Source organism: Oryctolagus cuniculus, chromosome 6, assembly GCF_051225735.1.
Source record: "Oryctolagus cuniculus isolate XC-2025 breed Fujian yellow rabbit chromosome 6, ASM5122573v1, whole genome shotgun sequence".
Lineage (NCBI taxonomy): Eukaryota > Metazoa > Chordata > Mammalia > Lagomorpha > Leporidae > Oryctolagus > Oryctolagus cuniculus.
The window spans coordinates 32588972-32609577 of NC_142872.1; the positions used below are offsets into that span (position 1 = coordinate 32588972).

Sequence of the window (20606 nt, forward strand, 5' to 3'; positions counted from 1 at the left end):
CACTGTGATATGGGATGCCAGCATCCCATGTGCTGTCATAACTGCTCAGCCAAAGGCCTGCCCCTGAATTTATTTACATTCCCCATGAATTTCTTCAAGTACCTTCATAGATTCCTTCTTATTTTCTCTTTCAATCCACTCTTCCTTCTCTTCTGTCACTACAGAGACTTTTGGAAAAGTGCTACCGTAGTGGAATGTTAAAGTCTGAATCAAATGTGAAAAATGACCTGTTGATGCCCATGGTTTTACCCTTCTACTTTGGCTCCTTCTTTTGGCCACAAAAAATCTTGCATAACGCATTTGCTTCTATTAGGAAACCATCTTAGAAGTATAGCTTATAGTTGCCATCTCCCTTTTTTCACTTTTCATTCATTCCTTGGACTTTTTAAAATTGCAAAAGTAATAAAGAACCAAATAGTACATGAGTTTGTAAAAGAAGTTAATATTCTGTGCGGTCTTCCTCTCCATTTCTTTCCTTCTTCCACCAAAGAAATGAATAATAGTAGTTTGAGATGCTTCCTTCCACTCCATTCTCTACCCTCATATCTAATCACTCTTCAATCTACTTATTGGCTACTAGGTAAAATATATCAACTGTAAGGAATACGGGACATTGTTCATTAAGCTTTATCCTCTTAAGACCTTAACTTTTCTTGCTTTTCATAACCGTTTGCTTTTCTCATTTCTCCCCCACCTTTCTGGTTATTCCTTTCCAATCTTTGATACTGGTGCTTATTTCTCTGCTTGTCTGAAAACTTCAGGGTTCTGTCTCCTGCAAGCCCAAAATTAAATAACTTTTTGATCAAATAAAAACCTATCTTATCTTTTCATTTGTGTTGTTCAAGAAGGCAAGGCACTGAGGGACAGGGAATAACCTAAGATCATCTCAGAACATGAGCCAGCATACAAACATCCTGACTCGAAATGTAGATTTTCATAAAGGTTAGCAATCTACCAATTTCCTAGGATGTTTCTTTTCTTTATTCATTTTTTCTTTTCTTTTTGGCTTGGTAATAGCAAAATTTCAAAGTAAACTCAGCTTTGATGGATGTCTTTCATGGCCATAGGAACAGCCACATATGCTATGAAGGAATTCGTCTGAGGGAGTAAAGAGAAAGAGCCAAAGAGAGCAGTTTGGTTTGCTTCAGTTCTTATGAGAGCAAAAAGGATTAACAGGCTCTCCAAAGAATGGAACCACTGTAACTGGCTAACGCTAAAGTTATCTGGGATAAAAAAGCAATGAGTGAGGTCAGGTGTTTGGTTCAGCAGTTAAGATGCTACTTGGGGCGCCGGCACTGTGGCACAGTGGGTTAAAGCCCTGGCCTGAAGCGCCAGCATCCCATATGGGAGCCAGTTCTAGTCCCAGTCCCAGCTGCTCCTCTTCCGATCCAGCTCTCTGCTATGGCCTGGGAAAGCAGTAGAAGATGGCCCAAGTCCTTGGGCCCCTGCACCTGCATGGGAGACCTGGAAGAAGCTCCTGGCTCCTGGCTTCGGATTGGTGCAGCTCCAGCCATTGCAGCCATCTGGGGAGTGAACCAGCAAACGGATGGAAGACCTCTCTCTCTGCCTCTACTCTCTCTGTGTAACTCTAACTTTCAAATAAATAAATAGATCTTTAAAAAAAAAAAAGATGCTACTTGGGATGCTTGATTGCTATATACAAATGCCTATTTAAAGTCCCTTCCACTCTGCTTCTGATCCAGGTTTCTGTTAATGAACACCTGGGAGGTAGCAGACGATAACTCAAATACTTTCTCCCTGGACTCAGGTGGGAGACCAAGATTGAGCTCTGGGTTCCTGGTTTTCACACGGCCCAGTCTGGGCTGTTGCAAGTATCTGGGAAAGGATACCTCTATGCTTTCCTGTCTCTGTCTCTCTGCTTTTCAAATAAAATGAAAACAAATAATAAAAATGGACAAAATGTGCTGAGTGAACACTGAAAGTCTGGGGCTACTGCTTCTGTGCCCCAGGATCATGTTTTCCAACTTCCGAACTAGGGTGTGGCTGCAGAAAAGACAGTTTAAAACCTGGGGTATTTTATAAATTGCTATGGGAGATTATAGGGTTATATTTCAGGGTCTTTAACACCGAGATTTTGCAATCTGGGGGCATAGCAACTTACCTTATGCAGCAGTACAGTAAAATGGAACTCTCTCCATCAGTTTTGTTGAGGTCACAAAACCTGGAAACCAAAATTATAAATGAACATAAGTTACCATTAAAGCCCCTTTGGGGAGTAAATTAGAAGTTCTAAAACCAGACCCACGGCATTGCTGTCACTCTCCTCTGCCTCTGAAGTCAGCTGAGTTGGGAGAGTCTCGGGCATGGAAAAAACATTTCTTTGACATTGCCTCAGCTGCAAAGGCCAGGGTGCAGAGGATTCCTGGACATTCATGTCCAAAGACTGAGGCCTGCATTTGCCTGAAGGATGAGCCATCTGGGGCCCACTCTACAGGGCTGTTGGAGCTGTTAGAGCTTTACGCTCCCTAGTGGGCCTGTAGCTGCTCTGCACCCCCCACTGCCCACCTGCTTCCCTGGCTTCCCGGCCACAGGCGCTGATACCACAGGGCTCTTATCAATCATCCAGCACAGTCTACTCTGGCTCAGACATGAATGCCCAGGAGACCCAGTCCTTGCAGGAGGAGCTGCTCTCAATTCACCCACAGCCAAGCCAATGGGGACTCTAGAAGATCTGGATTTTTCCTCCTGGATTTAGGGCACAGAATAGATTCATACTCCTTCTAGCAGAGAAAGCTAAGGACTAGAGACAGAAGAGCCCAAGCAGAGAAGCAGAAAGAGAAGGAGAAAACCCTTGCTGAACCAGGAGTGACCTGCGTGCTGCTGAGGGCGGGACAAGAGCACTGGGAAGGCAGAGGTCAGGAGGGCATCAGGAGTGAGATGGTCCTGGGCCTTGGGGCACAGCGTGGAAAGCCAAGCCTGCAATGTAGGCATCCCGTATCAGAGCACAGGTTAGAACGCTGGCTGTTCTGCTTCCAATCCAGCCCTGCTACTGTGCCTGGAAAAGCAGTGGAAGATGGCCCAGGTACTTGGACCTCTGCCACTTAGGTGGGATATCAGGATGAAGTTCCAGGCTTCAGGCCCCTGCCTGGACCAGCTCCGGCCATTGTGGACTTATGGTTACGTGAACCAACAGTTGGGAAGAATATGTCTCCCCATTGCCCCTACCCTATCATTCAGCCTTTCAAGTAAATAAAAATCTCTTTTTAAAAAAAAAAAAAGAAGAAGAAGAGTGGCATGTTACTGCAAATAACAAGCTAGGGACGGGCAACTCATTTCAACTCAATGCCAGCTCCAGAGATTTGGTGGAGGGGGCCTGAACGTCAGGGTTGAAGAGAAGTTTTGTTTAACATTTTGATGTAGTGAGACAGAGGCTGAAGACTGGTGAGTGACCTCTCACAGATGCAGGAAGACAGGGCATGGCAGCATGTATTTGCCATCTCCAGAAGACACTAACAAAGAAGAAAAGCTGAATGCATTTGACATAGAAAAAGTATAATGGGATTTGCCGGCCTCTATACTATAGCCAGAAGTCAGTTTTCAGACACGGACTGGCTCAGTTCCTCCCTCTGATGAAAGCCCTCCATGGCTCCCACCGAGCTTGCCACCTGCCTCCTCTGCGCGAACCTCTAAACCCTTCAGAGCTCCCCGCTTCAACTGTCTTACTCATCTGGATGTCTTTGCACATGGTGGTCCCTCTTCCCGCCACCTCACCTTTCCACGTGTTCCTCAGTCACCAGGCTCAGTCACCACCTCCCTTTCTAACAATCCTCCTGGAAACAAGCCTTCCACTCAGAAGTCAACCCAATGCTCTTTTTGAATCTAAACTTATGTTGAAATACCTGCCTGGTACTCTGGCCTCAGAATCAGCCCTTATGGCATTCGGATCTGGCTGAAGAGCCCATGAGAGTATTTTAGGCATGGAAAGCCAAGACACTCTGGCAAAAAAACAAAAACAAAAACAAAACAAAACAAAAACCAAAAAAACCCCACACACAACAACACCTAAATGAAAGATCTCTGCGAGTGAGATCCCAGTGGAAAGAACGGGGCCATCAAAGAAGGAGGTACCTTTCTCTGAAGGGAGGAGAGAACTTCCACTTTGACTATGACCTTGTCTGAATAAGATCGAAGTTGGCGAACTCAAAAGGCTTCCATAGCCTTGGCAACTCATGAATGGAGCCTAGGGAGATTACTGACACCATAAACAAGATTGTCAAATTGTTAAGTCAACAACAGGAGTCATTGTGTACTTCTCATGTAGGATCTCTGTCCTTAATGTGTTGTTCAATGTGAATTAATGCTATAACTAGTACTGAAACAGTATTTTACACTTTATGTTCTGTGTGGGTGCAAACTGATGAAATCTTTACTTAATATATACTAAACTGATCTTCTGTATACAAAGAGAATTGAAAATGAATCTTGATGTGAATGGAATGGGAGAGGGACCCAAAGATAGGAGGGTTGCGGGTGGGAGGGAAGTTATGGGGGGGAAAGCCATTGTAATCCATAAACTGTACTTTGGAAATTTATATTTACTAAATAAAAGTTAAAAAAAAAAAGAAAAAAAAAGGAAAAAAAAAAGGAAATACCTGCCTAGTGCTTAGACGCCAAGCACCCCAGGGCAAGCTTTGATTCTTACTCAATGACTCTAGCACTGGGCCCTGTGGCTGCCGCGTAGGAAGCACCTGCAGCTTTCGCAACAATGGGAACAATGGCAAGAATCATTAAGAGCCCATCCCTCCATGGCAAGGGTTAGATTTAACAGTGATGCTGAAACTCTGGGGCCTGGTAGTGTAGAGAGCACTGTCCACTGGTTCCCATGAAAACCCAGAATCCAAATTCCCAGAGGAGAACTTTCACAGTGGAGACACTAATTCGCTCCATTTGGCGTCTTTACTATTTAAAGACGGAAATCTCACCTGACAAATGGATTAATGTCCAGCCCGACTGTATTTGCACAGCTGCAGAGTCTTTCTTAAACATGATATTTGAACTCCCCTCCTTTTAGGCAGGCAATTTGGTGACCAGGTGATAACATTCAACTATTTAGACAGAGCCTGGAGAACTGTGTGGAGCCCAACAGAGCATTATGCCTTTCGTCCTGGAGTTCGCTCCCTCAGTTCAGCTTCTTTGCTTTGCAACCACATTGCCGAGATGCAATGCAAGAGAAATCTGTGTTGGCCACAGCTGCCTAGAATGTTTATTCAGTACAATGCTCATAGAGGTGACTGAACTCACATGTGGCTGTGTGCCCGGGTCCTATGTGGCCCTAGGGTGAAGACTGAAAATCTTCTCTACAAATAGAAGTGCTGCAGAATGGATGTGGGGCATCCTATTCACCTACTCCAGTGCCATTTTTAGGGGCAAATGTACTGGTTAATGCCATGGCTTAGAGGATTTGCATTTGCCTCTCACTTGGTGCATCTGAATTGGAAGAGTGCTTAGCCCCCTCAACTGTACAATCTGAAGTCTTGAGGTTTAGGATAATGAGGGGGTGTGTATCCTGAATGCTCAGACTGTGTGGCTCTGAGGTCTTGATGGTGCCTTAGAGTCACACCACCAAACAGACATGCAAAGTGGAGGCAACTATAGGGACAGCTAGAGGCTCTAGTCTCAGGACTAAAGCCCTCATAAATAATTATAATGAATACAGTATTACATTGAGCTCTGCAGTTCTACTTTTTGTAGCTTTCCAGTGTCTAGTGTCCTTCTTTCAAACAGATACACTGAAAAGAAGAATCAAAAATTGAAAAGGACAAAGGGTTGCACTGGTTGAGAGAAACTGGAAACACTTGCAAATATCCTGTCTTCAAAAAGACGGACCAGATGTCCCAGAATCTTTGGCTCTGGTCAGTGAAAGTCTTTGCTTGTGTTTAAAGAATTCAGAGGTTTGCCGGCGCCACACCGGGTTCTAGTCCCGGTCGGGGCGCCGGATTCTGTCCCGGTTGCCCCTCTTCCAGGCCAGCTCTCTGCTGTGGCCTGGGAGTGCAGTGGAGGATGGCCCAAGTATTTGGGCCCTGCACCCCATGGGAGACCAGGATAAGTACCTGGCTCCTGCCATCGGATCAGCGCGGTGTGCCGGCTGCAGCATGCTGGCGGCGGCAGCCATTGGAGGGTGAACTAATGGCAAAAGGAAGACCTTTCTCTCTGTCTCTCTCTCTCACTGTCCACTCTGCCTGTCCAAAAAAAAAAAAAGGAATTCAGAGGGTAAGGGGGATACGTGGGACTGCAGGTCAGTGTCCCTAGTGCCCAGCTTCTGAGTAATCTGCAGTGTTTACCATTCAGTAGCTATCTCAGGAGTTTCAGATAGACACAAATTTAAGAACACAAAGTGATATACTGAAGAGTCTAAACCACACAGGGCTTCTGCTATTTTGGATACAGTGGAAACTTCTTTATCTGCAAGTGTGTTTTTCTTTGACTCTGATACTATCTTCCAAAATCTAATACAAGAAATTTCCAAAAGTAGGGAAAGGCTTGGAACATATTAAAATGAGGAATAACGTAGCTTTAATTTCAAGAGGGTTCACCATGATGAAGGTGACTGCATGAGTGAACCCACTGGTGACTGGTTGCACATATTGCTGTTTTCCCTTTCCCTCCTCCTCCTATTTCCTGCCTTCATTCAGAGGGCACACGGTGGATAAAAGTGATCCTAGGTCCAGGGACCTTTTGCGAAACCATCACCCTCCACTCTGTTAATTCTGTTCGGGTATCACTGACCTTGCCCAGTGGTTTCTTTGCTCTGTCCAGCAGACACGACCAATGTGCCACTCCACTCCTCTCAATACGGTGGTTGGGTTAAGGCTGAACTCATACCCCAAGAAAGACAATGAAACTACATTAGGGAGTTTCATGGAAGTTATTGGAAAACAACTACTCCACGGTGGGAAGGGAGAATTGCTAACCTGGAAAACCTGTCTGAGAAAGAAGCAACAGAGTAAAAGTGAAAGATGAGGGGGAAGGAGACCAAGGATACCTAGTTGGAGGCCCTACATCTGCCATAAGCTAGAAACACCTCTGATATTCAGCTCAGTCATTCAATCAATTCTCCTTTTTCCTCAAGGCAATTGAAGTAGGTTCCTGTCACTTCGCTTACCTTTACAAAATTGTGCCTAAAACAGAAAGAGCAGAGCTGGGTGATTTCTAGCTTGGAAACCAGACAAGCTTCACTAAGTTAACTTTCAGAAATCAAGGATCACCTGGGATCCAGTAGTTTCCGACAGCAGAGGGTAAGAATACAAGAACCCTTCTCAATCATTTACAGTGTTGTTGTTCATGTCCACTGGCATCAGTTTTCCTTTAAGACGTGCTGGTGGCTTAGTGGATCAGGAATTGCCATCTCCAGCTTTGTTCTTCTTTCCCTCTTCTGAGCCTTATCCTTTCCCGTAAGGTAGAGTTCCCTGCTCCCAACTTTCTCATATGGTTCCCCTGATTGCTCTGTGTTGCCTGTGTAACACCTGCTACACTAGCAGATGCCTCCTACCCTGTCTTCCCCTTGCTGTAGACTGTTCACCCAGAGGGCAGAGCTGTCCATATTTATCTGCCTATTCCCAGGGCCCAGTGGAGGGCCTGCCACAGGAAATTTTGCCTTGAGTTGAATTTGAGACTCAACTCGGACTTCCTCTCTGCCCACCACTTAGAAACTACCATTTGCCTCCTGGGAATTCTCAGATTTCCTTGCCTCTGCTACCAGTCTGACTTCTGGTTGACTCTGTCATTATGAAGGCTCATGTCCATCAATGTGCTTATGCATTTGCTGAGCACCAATGAAGAAAACACTTTACCTGTCTCAACTCATCCACACCTCACAATATTGTCTCTGTCTCCAACAAGAGGGGCAGACGTGAGAGGTTCAATTGCTTGTTCAAGGTCATCAAGTTAATAAGCTCAGTGTCCAGGGCTTTGCAACAAGCAATAGGCTCCTAATCACTACTCCGTTTTCAACTGCATTGTTACTAGTTCTTCCTGGAAAAATGAACTTCATTTATGTGGTTCAGTTATCTTCAAATGAATCTTATTAAGTAGTTGTGATCATTAGCCCCATTTTCCATATAAGAAAATAGAGGCTCGGTGCCATTACATCCTTTGTCCAAGGTCACCTAGTCGATAAGCAAGAGATATCAGATTAAAACCCAGGCCACTTGACATCCCAAGAAGCCAAACAGGTGTCTAGTAATTAACTGGCGATTATGTATGAAGCAACTGACACAGTCATCTGACCTTTAATTACTACTGATGGCTCTTTTCCTCATTTTTTAACAGGTACAAAAATACCTACTTTGTAGGTTGGCTTAAGAGTTTCAAACTACGTTTAAAGGTCCAAGAGCAGCCCGGCAGGCACGGTCGCGTGGTGGGCTAAGACTCCTCCTGCAGCGCCGGCATCCCACATGGGCACCAGTGTGTGTGCTGGCTGCTGTTCTTCTGATCAAGTTCTGATTGCGGGCTGGGAAAGCAGTGAAAGATGTAGGTGCTTGGGCCCCTGAACTCTTGTGGAAGACCTGGAAGAGGCTCCTAGCTGTAGGCTTCAACCCGGTCCAGCCCCAGCCATGGTGGCCATTTGAGGAGTGAATCAGAGGATCTAAGACCTCTCTTGCTGTCTCTCCCACTCTCTGTCTGTAACTCTGCCTCTCAAATAAATAAGTAAATCTACTCTTTTTTAGACAGTGTTTGGCATATAGTAAGTGCTCAAAAAATGTTAGTTACCATTATTGTTTACCTAGTGCTTCTTGTGCCAGGCATCATACAAAGCACTTTGCATGAAATATCTGATTAAATTCTTATCACTTCTTGGCCTTTTGGCTAAGACCAAGTGTGATGTGATTCTTGCACCAGCCTTGTGGGGTGGTAACCATTACCATGCTTATTTTACTGATATGGAACTGAGGTTCAGAGAAGGAAAGAGACAAAAATGACTCAGCTCATTGCTGCCCAGGCTACACAATTATTTAGTTGTTTGGTGAATAGCATGGTCCTGGCTCTGTGCAGTAATGCCTACTGGCTCCATCTTTCTTACTTAAAGAGTTCTGGTGAGAAGGCCGTGGACCATCCCCAGATGGACAGAACTCTTCTTGGTTCCCTACGTTCCTGTCCTTTTGGGGGTTTCTTAGCCACACAGGCCTTATTTTTTTTCCCTTCCTGTTTATTTTAGTTTTTTTTAACCATCTGATACTTTATTTTTTCATGTTAATGTGATATTAATAAAGAGAACAGATTCAATATAGTTCATAGATAAAATTATAAGAATATAAATGATATTCCCTTCCTCCCTCCCCACCATCTCTAACCCACCTTCCTTCCTCCCTCCCTCCCTCCCTTCCTTCTTTCTTCTTTCTTCTCTCTCTCTCTCTCCTTCTCTCTCTCTTTTTTGGATTTGAAGATACATTATAGTCAAGGGCTTAATGCTCCACTAAATAGAGATTTCAATAAGTAAAAATTAAAAAAAAAAACTAATTTAGTGGGAATATAAGGCCTCAACTATACAGATGGAGAACCTGAACCTCGGCAGCCACAACTCTATCTGGATAAGCTTGGGAACAGCAGCTGCTAAAAGAAAATGTATACTTTTTGAGCACCTGCAGTTTTCTGAGTACCAAAGGCTGGATGATGAAGTTGTGCATTTGAATAAACCCCTTCCTTCTCCTGGCTCTATAGGATGCTTTTAAGAAGAGTGAACTCGCACAAAATGAGGGGAAGAGCTGACAAACGTCCTTGTTAATTCAGGAGTTACAGATTATTGGAAAAAAATCTGTGTTGCGTCTTCAGTAAGACCAGTAGTCTGCATAGAAAGAATAATCCAGATTGCTTCTGGAGTTATTATTACAGAAAATAAAGTGGTTTCAGCACAGAGTCAATCCAGCAAGTTCAGGGGACAACAATTTCTTTACCTTGCATGACCCAATTTCCTTTCTTCTGAGTTTGGCTCCCTTAAATTTACTGTGCAATTACCAAATCTTCATTCCACTTGGGCTATTTAAATACAGTCACAATGCTGCCTTTTTGTTTAAAAGATTAAAAAATAAACAACCAAAATCTGATGGTGGAGAATGGCATTTGGAATGAAGGCTTAAGTAGCTCCTCCACTCTCACTTGGGCAGCAAAATTAAGCCTCTTGTTTTGGGAAATACTGCTGAATGGGATCATTTCCACATTGCCAGGCTGTTTTTCTTTTTAATATCACAGCTGATTTGCTGTGGCGGAGGCTGCTGCAAACTGCTGGCATCGTTACTTGCTACAAAAGGTGTCTGCCAAACCACGCAGGGTAGAAAGAGCCATACTGTATTCTTTGAAGGTGGGCTTAATTGGCAGGACACAGGCTTGCATAGAAAGAGCCTCAGTTCATGTTTTCTCCCCTGCACCTCCGCATGTCCAGAACAAAGCGAAAGCATTAAGTTATCCTTGGGGAAAACAGTGATAGAAATACCTATTCTCTTTTCTACCTAGACTCTCGCTGGAAACTTTGCGCTGTCTCCTATCTTCTTTCATTCTTCCTCAGTGAACAGGAGAGCAGAAGCCCAGCAAAATGCGAGGAGTCCACCTCTGTGCTTGAGAAACACAAATGACAGTGGGTGCCAAAAGCTCTTGAATTCATCATTGGTTGGCACACACTTCTGCCGGTTCACTTCTAAGCAGGAAAAATGTACAACTGGGGCTTCAAGACATCAAGAGTAATCCTATCTTGCTCCTGAAAAATCTCCGATCAGGGCACTGGAGTGGGTGGGTGATGATTCTGCTGTATTTTATTTTCTTGTATCCATTATCAGATGTCAATACATGGTGAGTGGCTTCCAGAAATTTACTTCATTTGCAACTGAAAGCAAGAGGAGAAGGTGGCACAAACCACACCTGGCATGCTGCCAGTGAGGTTCTCTCCACCAGGAGCACAGTTCTATGCCAACAGACTCCTGGGTGCCAAGGCTCTAAGAAAGCAAGGACACATTTTTTAAAAGAACATTTTAAAATAGGAATTAAACTGTACCATTACCTACCTTCTTTCTCCTTCTAAATCCTAGTTCAAAAAAAATCTTTCACATGAGGGGAAATAGGCAATGGTTTAGAATAAAAGATGAATGAAAATGGAATATTGGATTCATTTGAGAGTTGTTTGGGGGAATGACTGTTCTTAGTCAAACACATGAAGAATTTCCTTTGCAAAATTGGCTACTGCTATTAGGACGTAACTAGACAGGAAGGAAAGAACCAAGAGAATGGGATGAGTAACTATGGCAATCATGCATTTTCCCTCCAAGACCATGACTCATTCAGTTCCACTTGTCATTTATTCAGGCATGTATTTATTGGTGAGAACTGGCAGTGGCCTCAGAAATACTAAATTCTAGATGCTCTTTATTGAGCCCTTACCATGTGCTAGATGCACTATGCAACATGCTTTGCCTGTGTTCAAGTAGCCAATCTTCACAGCCTGCCATGAGGTAGGTTCTCCTGTTTACCCCCATTTTACAGAGGGCAAAATAGAAACATGGAGAGGTAAGATCATACTCCTGAGGTCACAAGGCTGTCAAGGGAATGGCAAGAGAATGAACTGAGGCAGTCCGACCTCTGAGCTGGTGTTCCCAACAGCTCTGCAACCTAGGAGCATGCTGGTGCGGGAGCTCTAGATGGTGGATCTGTGGCCACTTCTGCTTCTAGAGGCTTTGTTTTTATAGCCTCCCTGCCTTCTTTACATATGCGTTGGGAAGGCACAGAGGAAGCATCCCACGGGCTGCAGAAATAGATGACTCATGCTGAAGAAGGAAGAGGGGGAAAAGCCCTTTCAAGCCACAAGCATACCATTTTGTGAACCACAGAGTCATCAAATGAACGTCAGGAGGGAAGTGGTTCCTGAGAGGTCAGGTGGGTAACAGTCCTGCTGATGGAGAGGACGCCCTGCTGCCAGAAGGTAATCCGAGAATTCTTACTGCAGGAAGGATATTGTGTTCCTCGTGTTCAACAGCATCTATGAGGCTAAGCTGTATCAAGCTGACCAGATGTCCTAATTGGCTGAGTCTCCCCAGATTGTTAATGACTTTGAGGAGCATGCTGGGAATCCTTGGAGCAGGCAACCTGGGCTCTAGATCTGCCACTGATAACAAGTAAAGGGTTTCAGGTGACCATGTGCATTACCAATTTGCAGATGTTCAGGTCACCAAATAAACTGCAGGGCTTGATAGCCTAGCAGTAAGTCATAGTTCTACTTTCTTATCTTGTTTGAGATTTATTTAACCCAACAACCTTTCCTAAGTATTTCTTTGGGCCAGGCTTGATGGTACACAAGTAAGCAGGGCATAGTTCCTTGATGTATGCAACTCATGGTGAGAAGGGTTAGCCCAGTGAACCCTGTGACAGGTCTTTAGTGCTCCACTGTCATGTGAACACTCTGGAAGGTGTGGAGTAAACAAGCTTTTGACTTTTTCTTTCTTTGTTGCTTTATCTCCCAGATCCCATCTTTCCCTCCTACATGACTGGTTGATTGCTTTATGCTCACTCTTTTATAATGACTCGCTCTTGTGGACACTAACTCAGGGGGCCAAAAGAATACTTTCATCCCTTTCAGAGACAGTGTCCGCAGTGGCCCCCCATGAGGATCTGTCTCTTAAAAGTTCTGCCACCTCCGCATTTTGACACTCTTATGATCAAGCTTCCAATCCAAGAATGCTTGTAGAGACACACTCAGATCACATCCAAACCATGGCATGAATAAAAAAAAAAAAATAATAGTTCACACTTATTAAAGTTCTGCATGTAGCAGCACTCATCACACCATTGTAACACCTTTTGAGATAGTTCATGTAACAATCCTCATTTTCTATATAAAGAAAGTGAGGCACAAGAAGTTAAAAAAGTATGCCTAGGGCTGGCACTGTGGCACAGTAGGTTGGGTCTCTGCCTGTGGCACCTGCATCCAACATAGGTGCTGGTTTGTGTGCCAGCAGCTCCACTTCCAATCCAGCTCTCCTCTATGGCCTGGGAAAGCAGTAGAAGATGGCCCAAGTGCTTGGATCCCTGCACCCACGTGGGAGACCCGGAAGAGGCTCTGGCTCCTGGCTTCGGATCATCCCAGCTCCAGCTGTTGCTGCTATTTGGGAAGTGAACCAGGAGATGGAAAAAACTTTCTCTCCGCCTTTCCATCTCTCTGTAACTCTACCTCTCAAATAAATCTTAAAAAAAAAAAGTGTCCTGGAATAAAATGATAGAAATAGCATTTGACTTGGTCAGTGTGACTGCAAAGCTCATCAACACAACCAATGCTGCCCACTGTCATTGTGATTAATATTGCCTTTAAAAAATGCACCAAGAGGACACACAGAAGCAACTGGTGCCGAGATGGGGGAAGCACCTCAATCAGAGCATCCGTCAGTGTTTGGGGTTGTGGAGGGATGACCCTCACTCCTCAGTGTCTTCTGCTGCATGGCTGGCTTTTTGCAGATGAGGAAGCTCGGATTCTACAGCCAGATCATGATAAAGAAAAAAAAAACAGCCAGAATGTGGCAGACCAGGATTGGAATCCACTGCCTGGCCTCCGTGTGTTCTCTCCCCTGCATTTCTGGTGGAAAGCCAAGTGGCAGAGAGCATGAAGACAAATTCTGTCTCAACATCAAAGAGGTCCTTGATGAGAGGAATGAGATGAAGCCACAGTTTAATCCAGAGTCAGCACTGGACTCACTCAGAGGTCATTTAGACCACCATTTGCCCGATGGGTTCAACTCCTATCAATATTCCATTCAAAACCTTGGAGATAAAATTGGGAGTTAGAGGCGTTGATGAAATCTCCCTTCACCCACCACCAAAAACTGACAACACAGCTAGGGTAGATGGTGCCTGAGAGTCTAACTGCTGATCTGAGCCCTTGGAGACCCTGGAGTACACAGGTCCCCTGCTCTAACTCTGCCTGGGAGATAACCTCACTGGCTCAACACCGGCACCTTGCATGGCTTGCCCACACCATTTAGATCAAAATTTATACTCTCAAGGCAATTGTTGAGCTGGAAACAGCTCCTGGAACACAGTGGCTTGGATGAAGGGACTTCAAAAAGTTTGTGAAAAAAGTGGAATTAAAAGATAACTTTATTTGGGTGCAAAAATTTTGGGATCCCTGCTCAATCTTTTCAAAATATGCATTTTCCAAGAGCCTTTTGAAGACTTTGTTTTGGTGGAATCCTGCTGCCTCTTTGATGATGAAAGCTTGTCAAGTTGCCATTTACAGTCAGCTAGCTGTGGTCATAGACAATAACTTAGATGGAGACAGGGAGAGAGACAGAGAGAGACAGAGAGAGAGAGAGGGAGGGAGGGAGGGAGGGAGAGGGAAAGGGACACAGATACACGAGGACACACATACTACATGAAGAAGCCATATGCCTTAGTCCTACTCTAAATCATGCATAGACTTGCTATCACCCTTACCTATCATTATTTGATTTCCCTGATGCCTCTCTGCACTTGTCCAGGAGATTTTTTCATCTATAATATATTTTTATTGTCTTTTGTTAAGGAGAGTTTTATATTAAGAAGAGCTAGATTCCTCTAGGCCACTCTTTAAAGGTAAGGAAACCAAGTAATAAGAATAGATAATAATAGTTGAATTTCTCTCTGGCACACACTTGGGCTAAGTACTCTACATGGATGAACTCATTCAGTCCACACATGACTCCTAATGAGGTAGGTACTGTTATTATCATTACCAGTGATGGAACAAGTCTTAGATTATGCAACTTGCCCCAAGCACAGAGACAAGGCAGGGATTCAACTCTGGCCTGGTGAACCCCTGGCCTGTACCACTGACCCCCAGCTCCCTCTAATTCTTGACCATAGTCCATGCTCTGAAGATAAATGTTTTCAATTCCCTTTAAGTTATTTTTGGATGGATAAAACAGGAAATATTTGGAATCATCCCTATTCCCTAGAAGTCCAAAAGGAAGATGCTGAGATACGATTTTAATTTTCTTGGTAAGGTCACTACCAAATTTATAACCTGCCACTCACATCTCTCCCCTACATAATAAGAACATTTCTTTTGAAAAAGATATATCTATATCTATCTATCTATCTATCTATCTATCTATCTATCTATCTATCTATAAAGATAGGCAGGCTTTGTGGAAGAGGGTTGTCAATTGATTCCCTTAACTACTGAACCCTCAGATACAAGAACAGGTGTCTGCTGCATGGTAAGTGGTCAATGAATATTTATTGATTAAATGACTGAATAAGAGATTTCAGAAGAGTCCAAATATCAATTCCAGTCCTGGTCATATGGGAGCGTACAAGGTCACCATGAATTCCTCGAAGGACTTCAAAGGCAAAGAAACCACCAGATGCTGACCTGTAACTTCACAGATGCAGGTAATTCTGAAATCTGGGAGTAGCTTTAAATTAAATCAAAAAACTCTTACCCCTGGTTGAGAAAGTAAAGTCTCCTGTCTCTGGGTTTCTCTGCTGACTGTCTATATCTCTTTGGAAAGAGAGGGTGCAAATCAAAGGAGGGGTGAATAAGTAAGGTCATACAGAGTTGTAAGCCTACTAAGGCCATCATGGGCTTCAGTCTGTGGGAAACTTGAAATGTAAACACTATGGAAACAGGGAGCGTATTGAGTTGTCATATGTCTCTAGCAACATCAAAGAGAATAGTATTAAAATCATACTTCTTCTCCTGTGGACTTGGAAGCTGCTAGAATGTCTTAGTCTCCTCTCCAAGGTGGTTTCTCTCACTTAGTCTGTTTAATCTCTGTCATTGGTCTCAGTTGCTTCTTCTTCATTGCCCTGCTCTGCCCTCAGTACAAGGGGCTCCAACCAGGTTTTTGTCCCACTCTTCAGAGCTCTCCAGAGTGAAATTTTCTCTGTGCATTCTTTTAGCCCCTGGTCTCTGAATTCAGCATAACCAGAGGAGGAGCAAGGCAGAGAGTAGGAGAAGAGCAGGAAAATCCGTTCTCTTCTCTGCAGACAGGGAGAAGAGGAAAGGCTATGGGCACTCAGAGACTGGCATTTTGGTCCATTTTCATCATTAAAATGGTTTCTGGGAATAGCTAGGGTATATTTCCCAGTTCTGTAGATATTTTAAGGATCTACGAAAATCGTGTTTCTCAAATAGCTCTTATCAACTCCCAGACAAGTCTTACTTTCCAGAGAGAAATGACATAAACAAATCCATAGGCCCTTCTTAAAATGTGTTGTCAGAGCTTCATTTGCTATTTTCTATTGTAGCTCATTTGGTGATTCAAGTCAGCATGTAGTTATTTTGTGAAAAAAAAAAAAAGACAACTCCATTTTCCTTCTCTCTTCAGCACAGCCCACTCAGTTGGTACTATATTAAACTGTGAATGCTCACTTGTGATGGCCTTCCTCCTGTGCGCATCAAAACTCTCACGGTCACAGTTCTGCCCAGATATGAATAAACCAGAGTGGGAAGTGGAATCAACACACGAAGAGCTACTGCTCAGGCTTTCTCAGTCTGTGGAGCTTCCCTCATCGGCTTTGAAGATGGAGTGAAGACAGAGCCCTGAGAACCCAGCTGTCTATGGGAAAATCCCTAAAGGGAGACTCTGTCAATTCAAACAGACTTTTGGATACCGGTGTGGAAACAAAGATGGAGCCAATTTCCATGTTAAAGCACTGCCACTATGACAGGGTGCACCAGGATAACAGGAGGCAGACAGAAGGCTTTCAGAAACAATGGAAAATTCAAGTGCACTACACATAGGCTCATATTTCCAAATTTTAAAAGGCAAGGAAACCCCAAGGGGCACCATGTATTTTTTAAATAAAAAGTTGTCCCTTATGCCTTGGTAGATGCAAACATGTATCAGTCTTAAAGTCATAGCAGTACAAGACTGCTCCTGGGAACAGAAGTTCTGTGAATAATGTCCCTTAATGGAAGCTGTATAGTGAGCCTCTGCCTCTGCTAGCCTTGGATCTGAGAACTGAGAACTAAGAGGAATAATAGACTTAAGAATGGCACACTAGGAAATAAGAGCTGGTAGAGCTAACATTGAAGATGCTAGAACTCCTGTAGGACTAACAGCTCAGAACCTAGATCAGAAGTGACATCCAGGAAGCCCAGTGCTACACTCTGCCCACAAATGTGTTTATTGGGTCTTCAAAATGCTCAAAGATTGGCCAGCACCGTGATATAATGGGCTAGGCCTCCCCCTGTAATGCTAGCATCCCATATGGCTGCCAATTCATGTCCCGGCTGCTCCACTCTGATCCAGCTCTCTGCTGTGGCCTGGGAAAGCAGATGATGGCCCAAGTGCTTGGGCCCCTGCACCCATGTGTGAGACCCAGAAGAAGCTCCTGGCTCCTGGCTTCAGATCAGATCAGCTCCAGCCATTGCGGCCACGTGGGGAATGGAAGACCTTCTCTGTTGCTCCCTCTCTCTGCCTGTAACTCTACCTCTCAAATAAATAAATAAAATCTTTGAAAAAAAAGTTCAAAGAAACACATTTGAAATAACTAGATTGCCACATTTAAAAATTAGATTTAACACCAAAAATATTCATATTCCTGAACTGAAAAAAATCAGAAGACAGGATTTGCATTCCTGCACAGCCTCACGATGAGAGAACTAAGTGGCCATCTGCCTACCCTGGCACCCTTGTGCCGTGTTTTACTTATTGTGTTATCTGTCTTGGTTTTAAGGCCACAAATATATCTCTCCTGGCTTCCAGTCCTGGTAGGGTCACTAAAAATTTGTGAATCATTGGTCTTGTGACTTGAAGTTTTGAATCTTTATAGTGAGGATCAGCCTCACCACAGCGCCAGGTGAGCTAAGTGAGGTGCAATACATACAGTGCCCAGCCAGATGCCTTTGCACAAATTCTTAATATATCTTAACCATTATCAACCTTAACACTGTTCGTAGCATTGAAGATCCTTGGCCAAATATTTTTCTCATTTTCTGTGAATACAAATGAAGAAACAGGACATAACTGTTATAGATAAAAGCTTCGTGTTACCTAAATCTTTTGGGTCATTAGACATACTTCAGAACAATTAGATTATGTAATTTGCCCAAAGCCAAGTATAACCTGGGCAACTGTCTATTTCAATTCATCATCATAAAGAGAGCAGGAAACTCAGGGCTCTATGGTGAAGCAGGCCAGCTGTGGCTCAGAGGTCACCAGCCTAAGGACAGCCATGACCCTCCACTGAGAGGCACCAAGTGTGGTGGAAAGACGCCTTGCCTGGGAGACAGCTGGGTTCCAACCAGGGCTCCATCCATTGCCTCTAGTCTATGGTGGTTTGTCACTCATGGCTTATAAAGTCAAGATGGTAACAACCTATGTACATAGTAGCTGTGTTTTATAATTAAAATAATGAACATAAAATGTTTTCCACACAGTTAAGTGCTCAGTAAATGGTGATTATAAGAATCAGAGTTAATTATCATAGATCAACTATTAAAAACAGCTAAAATCTTTGGTGAAAAATAATAGTCCTTAAGAGTTTAAGAAAATAATAGCCCTTAAGAATTTAAGTGTCAGGTGAACTAACACCTGGCACTCATAGATGCAAATTAGTGTCATCTGTTTCTGAGCTCATTACAATTATTTAATATTTATTTACCATTACTTTCATTAACTCTGCATTATCACCAACGACATTCCCCAGGTCTTGTTTATTTTTTTTTTCTTTTATATTTGTAATGCATGGTCTCTTTCTTATATGAATGACATTATGTTTTCTTTTAATTTCAATTTGTATTCAAAAATTCTACTTTACCCAACCTTACTTCAGTTTAGGATCAGTTGATTAGAGCAGAGAGTTAGGAATCAAGGTTGCACATTGTATTAAAAAATGCATTGCCAAGTTCCTTGTAAAGAGTGTTTCCTGGCCTTGAACATGACTGGAGCATTTGGTCAGTCCAGTCTCCTGTGCTGAGCAGCCCCCCCACCCCGACCCTTTGTTGTAAGGCAGGACTAGGAAAGCGTGCGATTTCCTCGCGCAGCTGCCTCTAGTGATTCACTTGCCTTACCTGCGGCCATCTCAAAACTTTATTTGTGGCCATGTTGTACCAGCCTCTGTAAGGAGCCTTTCTTTTTTTTTTTTTCTTTTTAAAGGACTTTTTTAAAAAAATGATTTATTTATATATTTGAAAGGCAGAGTTACAGAGGATCAGAGGCAGAGAGAGAGAGAGAGTCTTCTATCTGCTGCTTTACTTCCCAGATGACAGTAGAGGCCAGAGCTGTGCTAACCCAAAGCCAGGAGCTTCTTCTGGGTCTCCCACATGGGTGCAGGGGCCCAAGCACTTGGGCCATCTTCTACTGCTTTCCCAGGCCATAGCAGAGAGCTGGATCAGAAGTGGAGCAGCTGGGACACGAACCAGTGTCCATGTGGCATACCAGCACTGTGGCTTTACAAGCTACACCATAGCACCAGCCCCGTGGAGCCTTTCTTTCTATGTCTTTATAAGGCACTGTGTTTAACTGATTTCATAATTTTCTTTTATTCCACATAACAAATTCATGAGAAAGGAACTGCTAACTACTCTATGCTACAGAAGGGAAAATTAGGCATAGAAAGCTCAATGAACTCAGCTAGTTAGAGGCTAAGCCAAGGTCAACTGAGGTCTGTTAGGCCCAAGCTCTTAACCCCTGTAGCACTCTCAAGGTGCAGGCTTGCCTTTGGGAACAGCTGCATGGATTGCTTGGGCTCAGTGCTCAAGTTTCACACTGGAAGTACATCTGAGACTGCTGCATCTGAGGTTGCATTTCTAACAAACTCTCTGAAGGACTAAAGTTTGGGAGCCACTGACTTTGGTTTATTGGATGTCAAATCAAAGAAAATGAAGATGAGATGGGAAAGCCATTCTTTTAAAAAATTATTTATTTATTTGAATCTCCTTGAAAGGCAGACAGAGACAGGAGCAAAGAGTGAGAGAGAAAGAGGGAGAGAGAGACAGAGATCTCCCACCTGCTGTTTCACTCCTCAAATATGAGCAATGGTCAGGGGTAGGCCAGGCCAAACCAGAAGCCAAGAACTCAATCTGGGTCTTCCATAGGGGTTGCTGGGATCAGATGGTCATTCTTGAAAGCGCAGGTGAACTCTCAGGAAAGAAACTAGAGAACAGCCCACACAGTGAAGATTCACTCCCCAGAGACACTCTGGGTTTACTCTGAAGAGGCACTGTGTGATCAAAATGCGCGTAAACACTGCTTCCTTACAAAGCTGCAGTCTCAAGGAATATGCTTTTAAAACAGGGTTATGTGGGCCGGCGCTGTGGCTCACTTGGCTAATGCTCCGCCTGTGGCGCCGGAATCCCATATGGGCACTGGGTTCTAGTCCCGGTTGCTCCTCTTCCAGTTCAGCTCTCTGCTGTGGCCAGGGAAGGCAGTGGAGGATGGCCCAAGTGCTTGGGCGTCTACACCTGCATGGGAGACCAGGAGGAAGCACCTGGCTCCTGGCTTCGGATTGGTGTAGCCCCGGCCATGGTGGGGGGGGGGGGGTGAACCAATGGAAGGAAGACCTTTCTCTCTGTCTCTCTCACTGTCTATCTGTGAAATAAATAAATTTAAATAAATAGGGTTATGAGCAGGATAAAAATAAGTCATTTTCTAGAATTACAAACAAACATACACACCCATAAAGCC

General features: G+C 43.9%; 1 long non-coding RNA gene across 1 annotated transcript in view; it reads right to left on the reverse strand.

The window, feature by feature from the left end:
- Window positions 1-2121: 2121 nt before the first annotated feature.
- LOC149126092 (uncharacterized) overlaps window positions 2122-20606 on the reverse strand; it is a 78950-nt gene continuing 60465 nt past the window's right edge. Inside the window, exon 3 of the long non-coding RNA XR_016236264.1 lies at window positions 2122-2182. This is a non-coding gene — a long non-coding RNA (uncharacterized LOC149126092). The remainder of the gene's footprint in view (window positions 2183-20606) is intronic.